Raw genomic sequence first — 18,822 nt, forward strand, 5'->3', positions numbered from 1 at the left:
GCATGGGTTAGAATCTCATCGTGTAACAATTAAAATGCGGTGCTTTATTTTGGCACTGGAAGATTTTGACTTTCACAAACACTGGTAAAATTGCTGACTGCCACAGCGAGAGCACAGGACTTGGTATCTGAGTGGTGAAGGCGATGAACTGCATGTGTGGATTATAACACCAACCTCTTCACAAAACATTTTTTATTTTCTCTCTTACATGGCCCCACATGAATATAGAATCCCGTCGCAATCCTAGTGCGTCTAATACGATTCAGGTATTGAAGAATAACTTCACCAAGGGCAACCTCAATAGTGGGATTTGAACCGACACCTCAACACACTTAATCAAGCACTGGAGACCACTCGGCCTGACAAAACATTTGTTAAATGTCTCGTTGGGATCGACACATGGCCTTGCCATTGCTCTGCCTAACTTTCATTGATTTCAATCTAGGGTTTACATTACAGCAACTACAGTTTTTTAAGGTCATTTGCCACATTTAAATAACAGGATGAGGTGGATGAGTGGTTAAGGCGATGGACTGCTTATCCATTGTGCTCTACATGCATGGGTTAGAATCTCATCGTGTAACAATTAAAATTCGGTGCTTTATTTTGGCACTGGAAGATTTTGACTTTCACAAACACTGGTAAAATTGCTGACTGCCACAGCGAGAGCACAGGACTTGGTATCTGAGTGGTGAAGGCGATGAACTGCATGTGTGGATTATAACACCAACCTCTTCACAAAACATTTGTTATTTCCTCTCTTACATGGCCCCACATGAATATAGAATCCCGTCGCAATCCTAGTGCGTCTAATACGATTCAGGTATTGAAGAATAACTTCACCAAGGGCAACCTCAATAGTGGGATTTGAACCGACACCTCAACACACTTAATCAAGCACTGGAGACCACTCGGCCTGACAAAACATTTGTTAAATGTCTCGTTGGGATCGACACATGTCCTTGCCATTGCTCTGCATAACTTTCATTGATTTCAATCTAGGGTTTACATACAGCAACTACAGTCTTTTAAGGTCATTTGCAACTCCCAAAAAACAGGATAAGGTGGCCTAGTGGTTAAGGCGATGGACTGCTAATCCATTGTGCTCTGCATGCATGATTTCGAATCCCATCCTCATCGTGCCATTGCTCTGCCTATCTTTCATTGATTTCAATCTAGGGTTTACATATAGCAACTACAGTTTTTTTAAGGTCATTTGCCACATGTAAATAACAGGATGAGGTGGCCGAGTGGTTAAGGCGATGGACTGCTAATCCATTGTGCTCTGCATGCATGGGTTCGAATCCCATCCTCATCGTGTAACAATTAAAATCCGTTGCTTTATTTTGGCACTGGAAGATTTTGACTTTCACAAACACTGGTAAAATTGCTGACTGCCACAGCGAGAGCACAGGACTTGGTATCTGAGTGGTGAAGGCGATGAACTGCATGTGTGGATTATAACACCAACCTCTTCACACAACATTTGTTATTTCCTCTCTTACATGGCCCCACATGAAAATAGAATCCCTGCGCAATCCTAGAGCGACTAATAAGATTCAGGTATTGAAGAATAGCTTCACCAAGGGCAACCTCAATGGTTGGATTTGAACCGACACCTCAACACACTTAATCAAGCACTTGAGACCACTCGGCCTGACAAAACATTTGTTAAATGTCTCGTTGGGATCGACACATGGCCTTGCCATTGCTCTGCCTAACTTTCATTGATTTCAATCTAGGGTTTACATTACAGCAACTACAGTTTTTTAAGGTAATTTGCCACATTTAAATAACAGGATGAGGTGGATGAGTGGTTAAGGCGATGGACTGCTTATCCATTGTGCTCTACATGCATGGGTTAGAATCTCATCGTGTAACAATTAAAATGCGGTGCTTTATTTTGGCACTGGAAGATTTTGACTTTCACAAACACTGGTAAAATTGCTGACTGCCACAGCGAGAGCACAGGACTTGGTATCTGAGTGGTGAAGGCGATGAACTGCATGTGTGGATTATAACACCAACCTCTTCACAAAACATTTGTTATTTCCTCTCTTACATGGCCCCACATGAATATAGAATCCCGTCGCAATCCTAGTGCGACTAATACGATTCAGGTATTGAAGAATAGCTTCACCAAGGGCAACCTCAATGGTGGGATTTGAACCGACAGCTCAAAACACTTAATCAAGCACTTGAGACCACTCGGCCTGACAAAACATTTGTTAAATGTCTCGATGGGATCGACACATGTCCTTGCCATTGCTCTGCATAACTTTCATTGATTTCAATCTAGGGTTTACATACAGCAACTACAGTCTTTTAAGGTCATTTGCAACTTCCAAATAACAGGATGAGGTGGCCGAGTGGTTAAGGCGATGGACTGCTAATCCATTGTGCTCTGCATGCATGGGTTCGAATCCCATCCTCATCGTGTAACAATTAAAATTTGGTGCTTTATTTTGGCACTGGAAGATTTTGACTTTCACAAACACTGGTAAAATTGCTGACTGCCACAGCGATAGCACAGGACTTGGTATCTGAGTGGTGAAGGCGATGAACTGCATATGTGGATTATAACACCAACCTCTTCACAAAACATTTGTTATTTCCTCTCTTACATGGCCCCACATGAATGTAGAGTCCCTGCACAATCCTAGTGCGACTAATACGATTCAGGTATTGAAGAATAACTTCACCAAGGGCAACCTCAATAGTGGGATTTGAACCGACACCTCAACACACTTAATCAAGCACTGGAGACCACTCGGCCTGACAAAACATTTGTTAAATGTCTCGATGGGATCGACACATGGCCTTGCCATTGCTCTGCCTAACTTTCATTGATTTCAATCTAGGGTTTACATTACAGCAACTACAGTTTTTTAAGGTCATTTGCCACATGTAAATAACAGGATGAGGTGGCCGAGTGGTTAAGGCGATGGACTGCTAATCCATTGTGCTCTGCATGCATGGGTTCGAATCCCATCCTCATCGTGTAACAATTAAAATTCGGTGCTTTATTTTGGCACTGGAAGATTTTGACTTTCACAAACACTGGTAAAATTGCTGACTGCCACAGCGATAGCACAGGACTTGGTATCTGAGTGGTGAAGGCGATGAACTGCATGTGTGGATTATAACACCAACCTCTTCACACAACATCTGTTATTTCCTCTCTTACATGGCCCCACATGAAAATAGAATCCCTGCGCAATCCTAGAGCGACTAATAAGATTCAGGTATTGAAGAATAACTTCACCAAGGGCAACCTCAATAGTGGGATTTGAACCGACACCTCAACACACTTAATCAAGCACTGGAGACCACTCGGCCTGACAAAACATTTGTTAAATGTCTCGTTGGGATCGACACATGGCCTTGCCATTGCTCTGCCTAACTTTCATTGATTTCAATCTAGGGTTTACATTACAGCAACTACAGTTTTTTAAGGTCATTTGCCACATTTAAATAACAGGATGAGCTGGATGAGTGGTTAAGGCGATGGACTGCTTATCCATTGTGCTCTACATGCATGGGTTAGAATCTCATCGTGTAACAATTAAAATTCGGTGCTTTATTTTGGCACTGGAAGATTTTGACTTTCACAAACACTGGTAAAATTGCTGACTGCCACAGCGAGAGCACAGGACTTGGTATCTGAGTGGTGAAGGCGATGAACTGCATGTGTGGATTATAACACCAACCTCTTCACAAAACATTTTTTATTTCCTCTCTTACATGGCCCCACATGAATATAGAATCCCGTCGCAATCCTAGTGCGTCTAATACGATTCAGGTATTGAAGAATAACTTCACCAAGGGCAACCTCAATAGTGGGATTTGAACCGACACCTCAACACACTTAATCAAGCACTGGAGACCACTCGGCCTGACAAAACATTTGTTAAATGTCTCGTTGGGATCGACACATGGCCTTGCCATTGCTCTGCATAACTTTCATTGATTTCAATCTAGGGTTTACATACAGCAACTACAGTCTTTTAAGGTCATTTGCAACTCCCAAAAAACAGGATAAGGTGGCCTAGTGGTTAAGGCGATGGACTGCTAATCCATTGTGCTCTGCATGCATGGGTTCGAATCCCATCCTCATCGTGCCATTGCTCTGCCTATCTTTCATTGATTTCAATCTAGGGTTTACATATAGCAACTACAGTTTTTTTAAGGTCATTTGCCACATGTAAATAACAGGATGAGGTGGCCGAGTGGTTAAGGCGATGGACTGCTAATCCATTGTGCTCTGCATGCATGGGTTCGAATCCCATCCTCATCGTGTAACAATTAAAATTCGGTGCTTTATTTTGGCACTGGAAGATTTTGACTTTCACAAACACTGGTAAAATTGCTGACTGCCACAGCGATAGCACAGGACTTGGTATCTGAGTGGTGAAGGCGATGAACTGCATGTGTGGATTATAACACCAACCTCTTCACACAACATCTGTTATTTCCTCTCTTACATGGCCCCACATGAAAATAGAATCCCTGCGCAATCCTAGAGCGACTAATAAGATTCAGGTATTGAAGAATAACTTCACCAAGGGCAACCTCAATAGTGGGATTTGAACCGACACCTCAACACACTTAATCAAGCACTTGAGACCACTCGGCCTGACAAAACATTTGTTAAATGTCTCGTTGGGATCGACACATGGCCCTGCCATTGCTCTGCCTATCTTTCATTGATTTCAATCTAGGGCTTACATATAGCAACTACAGTTTTTTTAAGGTCATTTGCCACATGTAAATAACAGGATGAGGTGGCCGAGTGGTTAAGGCGATGGACTGCTAATCCATTGTGCTCTGCATGCATGGGTTTGAATCCCATCCTCATCGTGTAACAATTAAAATTCGGTGCTTTATTTTGGCACTGGAAGATTTTGACTTTCACAAACACTGGTAAAATTGCTGACTGCCACAGCGATAGCACAGGACTTGGTATCTGAGTGGTGAAGGCGATGAACTGCATGTGTGGATTATAACACCAACCTCTTCACACAACATCTGTTATTTCCTCTCTTACATGGCCCCACATGAAAATAGAATCCCTGCGCAATCCTAGAGCGACTAATAAGATTCAGGTATTGAAGAATAACTTCACCAAGGGCAACCTCAATAGTGGGATTTGAACCGACACCTCAACACACTTAATCAAGCACTGGAGACCACTCGGCCTGACAAAACATTTGTTAAATGTCTCGTTGGGATCGACACATGGCCTTGCCATTGCTCTGCCTAACTTTCATTGATTTCAATCTAGGGTTTACATTACAGCAACTACAGTTTTTTAAGGTCATTTGCCACATTTAAATAACAGGATGAGGTGGATGAGTGGTTAAGGCGATGGACTGCTTATCCATTGTGCTCTACATGCATGGGTTAGAATCTCATCGTGTAACAATTAAAATTCGGTGCTTTATTTTGGCACTGGAAGATTTTGACTTTCACAAACACTGGTAAAATTGCTGACTGCCACAGCGATAGCACAGGACTTGGTATCTGAGTGGTGAAGGCGATGAACTGCATGTGTGGATTATAACACCAACCTCTTCACACAACATCTGTTATTTCCTCTCTTACATGGCCCCACATGAAAATAGAATCCCTGCGCAATCCTAGAGCGACTAATAAGATTCAGGTATTGAAGAATAACTTCACCAAGGGCAACCTCAATAGTGGGATTTGAACCGACACCTCAACACACTTAATCAAGCACTGGAGACCACTCGGCCTGACAAAACATTTGTTAAATGTCTCGTTGGGATCGACACATGGCCTTGCCATTGCTCTGCCTAACTTTCATTGATTTCAATCTAGGGTTTACATTACAGCAACTACAGTTTTTTAAGGTCATTTGCCACATTTAAATAACAGGATGAGCTGGATGAGTAGTTAAGGCGATGGACTGCTTATCCATTGTGCTCTACATGCATGGGTTAGAATCTCATCGTGTAACAATTAAAATTCGGTGCTTTATTTTGGCACTGGAAGATTTTGACTTTCACAAACACTGGTAAAATTGCTGACTGCCACAGCGAGAGCACAGGACTTGGTATCTGAGTGGTGAAGGCGATGAACTGCATGTGTGGATTATAACACCAACCTCTTCACAAAACATTTTTTATTTCCTCTCTTACATGGCCCCACATGAATATAGAATCCCGTCGCAATCCTAGTGCGTCTAATACGATTCAGGTATTGAAGAATAACTTCACCAAGGGCAACCTCAATAGTGGGATTTGAACCGACACCTCAACACACTTAATCAAGCACTGGAGACCACTCGGCCTGACAAAACATTTGTTAAATGTCTCGTTGGGATCGACACATGGCCTTGCCATTGCTCTGCATAACTTTCATTGATTTCAATCTAGGGTTTACATACAGCAACTACAGTCTTTTAAGGTCATTTGCAACTCCCAAAAAACAGGATAAGGTGGCCTAGTGGTTAAGGCGATGGACTGCTAATCCATTGTGCTCTGCATGCATGGGTTCGAATCCCATCCTCATCGTGCCATTGCTCTGCCTATCTTTCATTGATTTCAATCTAGGGTTTACATATAGCAACTACAGTTTTTTTAAGGTCATTTGCCACATGTAAATAACAGGATGAGGTGGCCGAGTGGTTAAGGCGATGGACTGCTAATCCATTGTGCTCTGCATGCATGGGTTCGAATCCCATCCTCATCGTGTAACAATTAAAATTCGGTGCTTTATTTTGGCACTGGAAGATTTTGACTTTCACAAACACTGGTAAAATTGCTGACTGCCACAGCGATAGCACAGGACTTGGTATCTGAGTGGTGAAGGCGATGAACTGCATGTGTGGATTATAACACCAACCTCTTCACACAACATCTGTTATTTCCTCTCTTACATGGCCCCACATGAAAATAGAATCCCTGCGCAATCCTAGAGCGACTAATAAGATTCAGGTATTGAAGAATAACTTCACCAAGGGCAACCTCAATAGTGGGATTTGAACCGACACCTCAACACACTTAATCAAGCACTTGAGACCACTCGGCCTGACAAAACATTTGTTAAATGTCTCGTTGGGATCGACACATGGCCCTGCCATTGCTCTGCCTATCTTTCATTGATTTCAATCTAGGGCTTACATATAGCAACTACAGTTTTTTTAAGGTCATTTGCCACATGTAAATAACAGGATGAGGTGGCCGAGTGGTTAAGGCGATGGACTGCTAATCCATTGTGCTCTGCATGCATGGGTTTGAATCCCATCCTCATCGTGTAACAATTAAAATTCGGTGCTTTATTTTGGCACTGGAAGATTTTGACTTTCACAAACACTGGTAAAATTGCTGACTGCCACAGCGATAGCACAGGACTTGGTATCTGAGTGGTGAAGGCGATGAACTGCATGTGTGGATTATAACACCAACCTCTTCACACAACATCTGTTATTTCCTCTCTTACATGGCCCCACATGAAAATAGAATCCCTGCGCAATCCTAGAGCGACTAATAAGATTCAGGTATTGAAGAATAACTTCACCAAGGGCAACCTCAATAGTGGGATTTGAACCGACACCTCAACACACTTAATCAAGCACTGGAGACCACTCGGCCTGACAAAACATTTGTTAAATGTCTCGTTGGGATCGACACATGGCCTTGCCATTGCTCTGCCTAACTTTCATTGATTTCAATCTAGGGTTTACATTACAGCAACTACAGTTTTTTAAGGTCATTTGCCACATTTAAATAACAGGATGAGGTGGATGAGTGGTTAAGGCGATGGACTGCTTATCCATTGTGCTCTACATGCATGGGTTAGAATCTCATCGTGTAACAATTAAAATTCGGTGCTTTATTTTGGCACTGGAAGATTTTGACTTTCACAAACACTGGTAAAATTGCTGACTGCCACAGCGAGAGCACAGGACTTGGTATCTGAGTGGTGAAGGCGATGAACTGCATGTGTGGATTATAACACCAACCTCTTCACAAAACATTTTTTATTTCCTCTCTTACATGGCCCCACATGAATATAGAATCCCGTCGCAATCCTAGTGCGTCTAATACGATTCAGGTATTGAAGAATAACTTCACCAAGGGCAACCTCAATAGTGTGATTTGAACCGACACCTCAACACACTTAATCAAGCACTGGAGACCACTCGGCCTGACAAAACATTTGTTAAATGTCTCGTTGGGATCGACACATGGCCTTGCCATTGCTCTGCCTAACTTTCATTGATTTCAATCTAGGGTTTACATTACAGCAACTACAGTTTTTTAAGGTCATTTGCCACATTTAAATAACAGGATGAGGTGGATGAGTGGTTAAGGCGATGGACTGCTTATCCATTGTGCTCTACATACATGGGTTAGAATCTCATCGTGTAACAATTAAAATTCGGTGCTTTATTTTGGCACTGGAAGATTTTGACTTTCACAAACACTGGTAAAATTGCTGACTGCCACAGCGATAGCACAGGACTTGGTATCTGAGTGGTGAAGGCGATGAACTGCATGTGTGGATTATAACACCAACCTCTTCACAAAACATTTGTTATTTCCTCTCTTACATGGCCCCACATGAATGTAGAGTCCCTGCACAATCCTAGTGCGACTAATACGATTCAGGTATTGAAGAATAGCTTCACCAAGGGCAACCTCAATGGTTGGATTTGAACCGACAGCTCAACACACTTAATCAAGCACTTGAGACCACTCGGCCTGACAAAACATTTGTTAAATGTCTCGTTGGGATCGACACATGGCCCTGCCATTGCTCTGCCTATCTTTCATTGATTTCAATCTAGGGTTTACATATAGCAACTACAGTTTTTTTAAGGTCATTTGCCACATGTAAATAACAGGATGAGGTGGCCGAGTGGTTAAGGCGATGGACTGCTAATCCATTGTGCTCTGCATGCATGGGTTCGAATCCCATCCTCATCGTGTAACAATTAAAATTCGGTGCTTTATTTTGGCACTGGAAGATTTTGACTTTCACAAACACTGGTAAAATTGCTCACTGCCACAGCGATAGCACAGGACTTGGTATCTGAGTGGTGAAGGCGATGAACTGCATGTGTGGATTATAACACCAACCTCTTCACACAACATCTGTTATTTCCTCTCTTACATGGCCCCACATGAAAATAGAATCCCTGCGCAATCCTAGAGCGACTAATAAGATTCAGGTATTGAAGAATAACTTCACCAAGGGCAACCTCAATAGTGGGATTTGAACCGACACCTCAACACACTTAATCAAGCACTGGAGACCACTCGGCCTGACAAAACATTTGTTAAATGTCTCGTTGGGATCGACACATGGCCTTGCCATTGCTCTGCCTAACTTTCATTGATTTCAATCTAGGGTTTACATTACAGCAACTACAGTTTTTTAAGGTCATTTGCCACATTTAAATAACAGGATGAGGTGGATGAGTGGTTAAGGCGATGGACTGATTATCCATTGTGCTCTACATGCATGGGTTAGAATCTCATCGTGTAACAATTAAAATTCGGTGCTTTATTTTGGCACTGGAAGATTTTGACTTTCACAAACACTGGTAAAATTGCTGACTGCCACAGCGATAGCACAGGACTTGGTATCTGAGTGGTGAAGGCGATGAACTGCATGTGTGGATTATAACACCAACCTCTTCACACAACATCTGTTATTTCCTCTCTTACATGGCCCCACATGAAAATAGAATCCCTGCGCAATCCTAGAGCGACTAATAAGATTCAGGTATTGAAGAATAACTTCACCAAGGGCAACCTCAATAGTGGGATTTGAACCGACACCTCAACACACTTAATCAAGCACTGGAGACCACTCGGCCTGACAAAACATTTGTTAAATGTCTCGTTGGGATCGACACATGGCCCTGCCATTGCTCTGCCTAACTTTCATTGATTTCAATCTAGGGTTTACATTACAGCAACTACAGTTTTTTAAGGTCATTTGCCACATTTAAATAACAGGATGAGGTGGATGAGTGGTTAAGGCGATGGACTGCTTATCCATTGTGCTCTACATGCATGGGTTAGAATCTCATCGTGTAACAATTAAAATTCGGTGCTTTATTTTGGCACTGGAAGATTTTGACTTTCACAAACACTGGTAAAATTGCTGACTGCCACAGCGAGAGCACAGGACTTGGTATCTGAGTGGTGAAGGCGATGAACTGCATGTGTGGATTATAACACCAACCTCTTCACAAAACATTTTTTATTTCCTCTCTTACATGGCCCCACATGAAAATAGAATCCCGTCGCAATCCTAGTGCGTCTAATACGATTCAGGTATTGAAGAATAGCTTCACCAAGGGCAACCTCAATGGTGGGATTTGAACCGACAGCTCAAAACACTTAATCAAGCACTTGAGACCACTCGGCCTGACAAAACATTTGTTAAATGTCTCGATGGGATCGACACATGTCCTTGCCATTGCTCTGCATAACTTTCATTGATTTCAATCTAGGGTTTACATACAGCAACTACAGTCTTTTAAGGTCATTTGCAACTCCCAAAAAACAGGATGAGGTGGCCGAGTGGTTAAGGCGATGGACTGCTAATCCATTGTGCTCTGCATGCATGGGTTCGAATCCCATCCTCATCGTGTAACAATTAAAATTTGGTGCTTTATTTTGGCACTGGAAGATTTTGACTTTCACAAACACTGGTAAAATTGCTGACTGCCACAGCGATAGCACAGGACTTGGTATCTGAGTGGTGAAGGCGATGAACTGCATGTGTGGATTATAACACCAACCTCTTCACAAAACATTTGTTATTTCCTCTCTTACATGGCCCCACATGAATGTAGAGTCCCTGCACAATCCTAGTGCGACTAATACGATTCAGGTATTGAAGAATAGCTTCACCAAGGGCAACCTCAATGGTTGGATTTGAACCGACAGCTCAACACACTTAATCAAGCACTTGAGACCACTCGGGCCTGACAAAACATTTGTTAAATGTCTCGTTGGGATCGACACATGGCCCTGCCATTGCTCTGCCTATCTTTCATTGATTTCAATCTAGGGTTTACATATAGCAACTACAGTTTTTTTAAGGTCATTTGCCACATGTAAGTAACAGGATGAGGTGGCCGAGTGGTTAAGGCGATGGACTGCTAATCCATTGTGCTCTGCATGCATGGGTTCGAATCCCATCCTCATCGTGTAACAATTAAAATTCGGTGCTTTATTTTGGCACTGGAAGATTTTGACTTTCACAAACACTGGTAAAATTGCTCACTGCCACAGCGATAGCACAGGACTTGGTATCTGAGTGGTGAAGGCGATGAACTGCATGTGTGGATTATAACACCAACCTCTTCACACAACATCTGTTATTTCCTCTCTTACATGGCCCCACATGAAAATAGAATCCCTGCGCAATCCTAGAGCGACTAATAAGATTCAGGTATTGAAGAATAACTTCACCAAGGGCAACCTCAATAGTGGGATTTGAACCGACACCTCAACACACTTAATCAAGCACTGGAGACCACTCGGCCTGACAAAACATTTGTTAAATGTCTCGTTGGGATCGACACATGGCCCTGCCATTGCTCTGCCTAACTTTCATTGATTTCAATCTAGGGTTTACATTACAGCAACTACAGTTTTTTAAGGTCATTTGCCACATTTAAATAACAGGATGAGGTGGATGAGTGGTTAAGGCGATGGACTGATTATCCATTGTGCTCTACATGCATGGGTTAGAATCTCATCGTGTAACAATTAAAATTCGGTGCTTTATTTTGGCACTGGAAGATTTTGACTTTCACAAACACTGGTAAAATTGCTGACTGCCACAGCGATAGCACAGGACTTGGTATCTGAGTGGTGAAGGCGATGAACTGCATGTGTGGATTATAACACCAACCTCTTCACACAACATCTGTTATTTCCTCTCTTACATGGCCCCACATGAAAATAGAATCCCTGCGCAATCCTAGAGCGACTAATAAGATTCAGGTATTGAAGAATAACTTCACCAAGGGCAACCTCAATAGTGGGATTTGAACCGACACCTCAACACACTTAATCAAGCACTGGAGACCACTCGGCCTGACAAAACATTTGTTAAATGTCTCGTTGGGATCGACACATGGCCCTGCCATTGCTCTGCCTAACTTTCATTGATTTCAATCTAGGGTTTACATTACAGCAACTACAGTTTTTTAAGGTCATTTGCCACATTTAAATAACAGGATGAGGTGGCCGAGTGGTTAAGGCGATGGACTGCTAATCCATTGTGCTCTGCATGCATGGGTTCGAATCCCATCCTCATCGTGTAACAATTAAAATTCGGTGCTTTATTTTGGCACTGGAAGATTTTGACTTTCACAAACACTGGTAAAATTGCTCACTGCCACAGCGATAGCACAGGACTTGGTATCTGAGTGGTGAAGGCGATGAACTACATGTGTGGATTATAACACCAACCTCTTCACACAACATCTGTTATTTCCTCTCTTACATGGCCCCACATGAAAATAGAATCCCTGCGCAATCCTAGAGCGACTAATAAGATTCAGGTATTGAAGAATAACTTCACCAAGGGCAACCTCAATAGTGGGATTTGAACCGACACCTCAACACACTTAATCAAGCACTGGAGACCACTCGGCCTGACAAAACATTTGTTAAATGTCTCGTTGGGATCGACACATGGCCTTGCCATTGCTCTGCCTAACTTTCATTGATTTCAATCTAGGGTTTACATTACAGCAACTACAGTTTTTTAAGGTCATTTGCCACATTTAAATAACAGGATGAGGTGGATGAGTGGTTAAGGCGATGGACTGCTTATCCATTGTGCTCTACATGCATGGGTTAGAATCTCATCGTGTAACAATTAAAATTCGGTGCTTTATTTTGGCACTGGAAGATTTTGACTTTCACAAACACTGGTAAAATTGCTGACTGCCACAGCGAGAGCACAGGACTTGGTATCTGAGTGGTGAAGGCGATGAACTGCATGTGTGGATTATAACACCAACCTCTTCACACAACATCTGTTATTTCCTCTCTTACATGGCCCCACATGAAAATAGAATCCCGTCGCAATCCTAGTGCGTCTGATACGATTCAGGTATTGAAGAATAACTTCACCAAGGGAAACCTCAATAGTGGGATTTGAACCGACACCTCAACACACTTAATCAAGCACTGGAGACCACTCGGCCTGACAAAACATTTGTTAAATGTCTCGTTGGGATCGACACATGGCCTTGCCATTGCTCTGCCTAACTTTCATTGATTTCAATCTAGGGTTTACATTACAGCAACTACAGTTTTTTAAGGTCATTTGCCACATTTAAATAACAGGATGAGGTGGCCGAGTGGTTAAGGCGATGGACTGCTAATCCATTGTGCTCTGCATGCATGGGTTCGAATCCCATCCTCATCGTGTAACAATTAAAATTCGGTGCTTTATTTTGGCACTGGAAGATTTTGACTTTCACAAACACTGGTAAAATTGCTGACTGCCACAGCGATAGCACAGGACTTGGTATCTGAGTGGTGAAGGCGATGAACTGCATGTGTGGATTATAACACCAACCTCTTCACAAAACATTTTTTATTTCCTCTCTTACATGGCCCCACATGAATGTAGAGTCCCTGCACAATCCTAGTGCGACTAATACGATTCAGGTATTGAAGAATAGCTTCACCAAGGGCAACCTCAATGGTTGGATTTGAACCGACACCTCAACACACTTAATCAAGCACTGGAGACCACTCGGCCTGACAAAACATTTGTTAAATGTCTCGTTGGGATCGACACATGGCCTTGCCATTGCTCTGCCTAACTTTCATTGATTTCAATCTAGGGTTTACATTACAGCAACTACAGTTTTTTAAGGTCATTTGCCACATGTAAATAACAGGATGAGGTGGCCGAGTGGTTAAGGCGATGGACTGCTTATCCATTGTGCTCTACATGCATGGGTTAGAATCTCATCGTGTAACAATTAAAATTCGGTGCTTTATTTTGGCACTGGAAGATTTTGACTTTCACAAACACTGGTAAAATTGCTGACTGCCACAGCGAGAGCACAGGACTTGGTATCTGAGTGGTGAAGGCGATGAACTGCATGTGTGGATTATAACACCAACCTCTTCACACAACATCTGTTATTTCCTCTCTTACATGGCCCCACATGAAAATAGAATCCCTGCGCAATCCTAGAGCGACTAATAAGATTCAGGTATTGAAGAATAACTTCACCAAGGGCAACCTCAATAGTGGGATTTGAACCGACACCTCAACACACTTAATCAAGCACTGGAGACCACTCGGCCTGACAAAACATTTGTTAAATGTCTCGTTGGGATCGACACATGGCCCTGCCATTGCTCTGCCTAACTTTCATTGATTTCAATCTAGGGTTTACATTACAGCAACTACAGTTTTTTAAGGTCATTTGCCACATTTAAATAACAGGATGAGGTGGATGAGTGGTTAAGGCGATGGACTGCTTATCCATTGTGCTCTACATGCATGGGTTAGAATCTCATCGTGTAACAATTAAAATTCGGTGCTTTATTTTGGCACTGGAAGATTTTGACTTTCACAAACACTGGTAAAATTGCTGACTGCCACAGCGAGAGCACAGGACTTGGTATCTGAGTGGTGAAGGCGATGAACTGCATGTGTGGATTATAACACCAACCTCTTCACAAAACATTTTTTATTTCCTCTCTTACATGGCCCCACATGAATATAGAATCCCGTCGCAATCCTAGTGCGTCTAATACGATTCAGGTATTGAAGAATAGCTTCACCAAGGGCAACCTCAATGGTGGGATTTGAACCGACAGCTCAAAACACTTAATCAAGCACTTGAGACCACTCGGCCTGACAAAACATTTGTTAAATGTCTCGATGGGATCGACACATGTCCTTGCCATTGCTCTGCATAACTTTCATTGATTTCAATCTAGGGTTTACATACAGCAACTACAGTTTTTTTAAGGTCATTTGCAACTCCCAAAAAACAGGATGAGGTGGCCGAGTGGTTAAGGCGATGGACTGCTAATCCATTGTGCTCTGCATGCATGGGTTCGAATCCCATCCTCATCGTGTAACAATTAAAATTCGGTGCTTTATTTTGGCACTGGAAGATTTTGACTTTCACAAACACTGGTAAAATTGCTGACTGCCACAGCGATAGCACAGGACTTGGTATCTGAGTGGTGAAGGCGATGAACTGCATGTGTGGATTATAACACCAACCTCTTCACAAAACATTTTTTATTTCCTCTCTTACATGGCCCCACATGAATATAGAATCCCGTCGCAATCCTAGTGCGTCTAATACGATTCAGGTATTGAAGAATAGCTTCACCAAGGGCAACCTCAATGGTGGGATTTGAACCGACAGCTCAAAACACTTAATCAAGCACTTGAGACCACTCGGCCTGACAAAACATTTGTTAAATGTCTCGATGGGATCGACACATGTCCTTGCCATTGCTCTGCATAACTTTCATTGATTTCAATCTAGGGTTTACATACAGCAACTACAGTCTTTTAAGGTCATTTGCAACTCCCAAAAAACAGGATGAGGTGGCCGAGTGGTTAAGGCGATGGACTGCTAATCCATTGTGCTCTGCATGCATGGGTTCGAATCCCATCCTCATCGTGTAACAATTAAAATTTGGTGCTTTATTTTGGCACTGGAAGATTTTGACTTTCACAAACACTGGTAAAATTGCTGACTGCCACAGCGATAGCACAGGACTTGGTATCTGAGTGGTGAAGGCGATGAACTGCATGTGTGGATTATAACACCAACCTCTTCACAAAACATTTGTTATTTCCTCTCTTACATGGCCCCACATGAATGTAGAGTCCCTGCACAATCCTAGTGCGACTAATACGATTCAGGTATTGAAGAATAGCTTCACCAAGGGCAACCTCAATGGTTGGATTTGAACCGACAGCTCAACACACTTAATCAAGCACTTGAGACCACTCGGCCTGACAAAACATTTGTTAAATGTCTCGTTGGGATCGACACATGGCCCTGCCATTGCTCTGCCTATCTTTCATTGATTTCAATCTAGGGTTTACATATAGCAACTACAGTTTTTTAAGGTCATTTGCCACATGTACATAACAGGATGAGGTGGCCGAGTGGTTAAGGCGATGGACTGCTAATCCATTGTGCTCTGCATGCATGGGTTCGAATCCCATCCTCATCGTGTGACAATTAAAATTCGGTGCTTTATTTTGGCACTGGAAGATTTTGACTTTCACAAACACTGGTAAAATTGCTGACTGCCACAGCGAGAGCACAGGACTTGGTATCTGAGTGGTGAAGGCGATGAACTGCATGTGTGGATTATAACACCAACCTCTTCACAAAACATTTGTTATTTCCTCTCTTACATGGCCCCACATGAATATAGAATCCCGTCGCAATCCTAGTGCGACTAATACGATTCAGGTATTGAAGAATAGCTTCACCAAGGGCAACCTCAATGGTGGGATTTGAACCGACAGCTCAAAACACTTAATCAAGCACTTGAGACCACTCGGCCTGACAAAACATTTGTTAAATGTCTCGATGGGATCGACACATGTCCTTGCCATTGCTCTGCATAACTTTCATTGATTTCAATCTAGGGTTTACATACAGCAACTACAGTCTTTTAAGGTCATTTGCAACTCCCAAAAAACAGGATAAGGTGGCCGAGTGGTTAAGGCGATGGACTGCTAATCCATTGTGCTCTGCATGCATGGGTTCGAATCCCATCCTCATCGTGTAACAATTAAAATTCGGTGCTTTATTTTGGCACTGGAAGATTTTGACTTTCACAAACACTGGTAAAATTGCTGACTGCCACAGCGAGAGCACAGGACTTGGTATCTGAGTGGTGAAGGCGATGAACTGCATGTGTGGATTATAACACCAACCTCTTCACAAAACATTTGTTATTTCCTCTCTTACATGGCCCCACATGAATATAGAATCCCGTCGCAATCCTAGTGCGACTAATACGATTCAGGTATTGAAGAATAGCTTCACCAAGGGCAACCTCAATGGTGGGATTTGAACCGACAGCTCAAAACACTTAATCAAGCACTTGAGACCACTCGGCCTGACGAAACATTTGTTAAATGTCTCGATGGGATCGACACATGTCCTTGCCATTGCTCTGCATAACTTTCATTGATTTCAATCTAGGGTTTACATACAGCAACTACAGTCTTTTAAGGTCATTTGCAACTCCCAAAAAACAGGATAAGGTGGCCGAGTGGTTAAGGCGATGGACTGCTAATCCATTGTGCTCAGGTATTGAAGAATAACTTCACCAAGGGCAACCTCAATAGTGGGATTTGAACCGACACCTCAACACACTTAATCAAGCACTGGAGACCACTCGGCCTGACAAAACATTTGTTAAATGTCTCGTTGGGATCGACACATGGCCTTGCCATTGCTCTGCCTAACTTTCATTGATTTCAATCTAGGGTTTACATTACAGCAACTACAGTTTTTTAAGGTCATTTGCCACATTTAAATAACAGGATGAGGTGGATGAGTGGTTAAGGCGATGGACTGCTTATCCATTGTGCTCTACATACAAACACTGGTAAAATTGCTGACTGCCACTGCGAGAGCACAGGACTTGGTATCTGAGTGGTGAAGGCGATGAACTGCATGTGTGGATTATAACACCAACCTCTTCACAAAACATTTTTTATTTCCTCTCTTACATGGCCCCACATGAATATAGAATCCCGTCGCAATCCTAGTGCGTCTAATACGATTCAGGTATTGAAGAATAACTTCACCAAGGGCAACCTCAATAGTGGGATTTGAACCGACACCTCAACACACTTAATCAAGCACTGGAGACCACTCGGCCTGACAAAACATTTGTTAAATGTCTCGTTGGGATCGACACATGGCCTTGCCATTGCTCTGCCTAACTTTCATTGATTTCAATCTAGGGTTTACATTACAGCAACTACAGTTTTTTAAGGTCATTTGCCACATTTAAATAACAGGATGAGGTGGATGAGTGGTTAAGGCGATGGACTGCTTATCCATTGTGCTCTACATGCATGGGTTAGAATCTCATCGTGTAACAATTAAAATTCGGTGCTTTATTTTGGCACTGGAAGATTTTGACTTTCACAAACACTGGTAAAATTGCTGACTGCCACAGCGAGAGCACAGGACTTGGTATCTGAGTGGTGAAGGCGATGAACTGCATGTGTGGATTATAACACCAACCTCTTCACAAAACATTTTTTATTTCCTCTCTTACATGGCCCCACATGAATATAGAATCCCGTCGCAATCCTAGTGCGTCTAATACGATTCAGGTATTGAAGAATAGCTTCACCAAGGGCAACCTCAATGGTGGGATTTGAACCGACAGCTCAAAACACTTAATCAAGCACTTGAGACCACTCGGCCTGACAAAACATTTGTTAAATGTCTCGATGGGATCGACACATGTCCTTGCCATTGCTCTGCATAACTTTCATTGATTTCAATCTAGGGTTTACATACAGCAACTACAGTCTTTTAAGGTCATTTGCAACTCCCAAAAAACAGGATGAGGTGGCCGAGTGGTTAAGGCGATGGACTGCTAATCCATTGTGCTCTGCATGCATGGGTTCGAATCCCATCCTCATCGTGTAACAATTAAAATTTGGTGCTTTATTTTGGCACTGGAAGATTTTGACTTTCACAAACACTGGTAAAATTGCTGACTGCCACAGCGATAGCACAGGACTTGGTATCTGAGTGGTGAAGGCGATGAACTGCATGTG

The 18,822-nt window shown here is 42.6% G+C and overlaps 14 non-coding genes across 14 annotated transcripts; all 14 read left to right on the plus strand.

Annotated features, from left to right (window-relative positions):
• Window positions 1-1,236: 1,236 nt before the first annotated feature.
• On the plus strand, window positions 1,237-1,318 carry trnas-gcu (transfer RNA serine (anticodon GCU)). The gene has a single exon. It is a non-coding gene; the product is annotated as a tRNA-Ser (tRNA).
• Window positions 1,319-2,355: 1,037 nt separating this feature from the next.
• On the plus strand, window positions 2,356-2,437 carry trnas-gcu (transfer RNA serine (anticodon GCU)). Its single transcript has one exon. It is a non-coding gene; the product is annotated as a tRNA-Ser (tRNA).
• A 481-nt stretch (window positions 2,438-2,918) lies between these two features.
• trnas-gcu (transfer RNA serine (anticodon GCU)) lies at window positions 2,919-3,000 on the plus strand. Its single transcript has one exon. It is a non-coding gene; the product is annotated as a tRNA-Ser (tRNA).
• A 1,215-nt stretch (window positions 3,001-4,215) lies between these two features.
• Window positions 4,216-4,297, plus strand: trnas-gcu (transfer RNA serine (anticodon GCU)). The gene has a single exon. It is a non-coding gene; the product is annotated as a tRNA-Ser (tRNA).
• A 2,335-nt stretch (window positions 4,298-6,632) lies between these two features.
• trnas-gcu (transfer RNA serine (anticodon GCU)) lies at window positions 6,633-6,714 on the plus strand. Its single transcript has one exon. It is a non-coding gene; the product is annotated as a tRNA-Ser (tRNA).
• A 2,158-nt stretch (window positions 6,715-8,872) lies between these two features.
• trnas-gcu (transfer RNA serine (anticodon GCU)) lies at window positions 8,873-8,954 on the plus strand. The gene has a single exon. It is a non-coding gene; the product is annotated as a tRNA-Ser (tRNA).
• A 1,594-nt stretch (window positions 8,955-10,548) lies between these two features.
• trnas-gcu (transfer RNA serine (anticodon GCU)) lies at window positions 10,549-10,630 on the plus strand. The gene has a single exon. It is a non-coding gene; the product is annotated as a tRNA-Ser (tRNA).
• Window positions 10,631-11,112: 482 nt separating this feature from the next.
• On the plus strand, window positions 11,113-11,194 carry trnas-gcu (transfer RNA serine (anticodon GCU)). Its single transcript has one exon. It is a non-coding gene; the product is annotated as a tRNA-Ser (tRNA).
• A 1,038-nt stretch (window positions 11,195-12,232) lies between these two features.
• trnas-gcu (transfer RNA serine (anticodon GCU)) lies at window positions 12,233-12,314 on the plus strand. Its single transcript has one exon. It is a non-coding gene; the product is annotated as a tRNA-Ser (tRNA).
• Window positions 12,315-13,352: 1,038 nt separating this feature from the next.
• Window positions 13,353-13,434, plus strand: trnas-gcu (transfer RNA serine (anticodon GCU)). Its single transcript has one exon. It is a non-coding gene; the product is annotated as a tRNA-Ser (tRNA).
• Window positions 13,435-15,029: 1,595 nt separating this feature from the next.
• trnas-gcu (transfer RNA serine (anticodon GCU)) lies at window positions 15,030-15,111 on the plus strand. The gene has a single exon. It is a non-coding gene; the product is annotated as a tRNA-Ser (tRNA).
• Window positions 15,112-15,591: 480 nt separating this feature from the next.
• On the plus strand, window positions 15,592-15,673 carry trnas-gcu (transfer RNA serine (anticodon GCU)). Its single transcript has one exon. It is a non-coding gene; the product is annotated as a tRNA-Ser (tRNA).
• A 480-nt stretch (window positions 15,674-16,153) lies between these two features.
• trnas-gcu (transfer RNA serine (anticodon GCU)) lies at window positions 16,154-16,235 on the plus strand. Its single transcript has one exon. It is a non-coding gene; the product is annotated as a tRNA-Ser (tRNA).
• A 2,369-nt stretch (window positions 16,236-18,604) lies between these two features.
• trnas-gcu (transfer RNA serine (anticodon GCU)) lies at window positions 18,605-18,686 on the plus strand. The gene has a single exon. It is a non-coding gene; the product is annotated as a tRNA-Ser (tRNA).
• The last annotated feature ends 136 nt before the right edge of the window (window positions 18,687-18,822 follow it).

Source organism: Oncorhynchus mykiss, chromosome 15, assembly GCF_057628025.1.
Source record: "Oncorhynchus mykiss isolate SJ-2025 chromosome 15, ASM5762802v1, whole genome shotgun sequence".
NCBI classification, from domain to species: domain Eukaryota; kingdom Metazoa; phylum Chordata; class Actinopteri; order Salmoniformes; family Salmonidae; genus Oncorhynchus; species Oncorhynchus mykiss.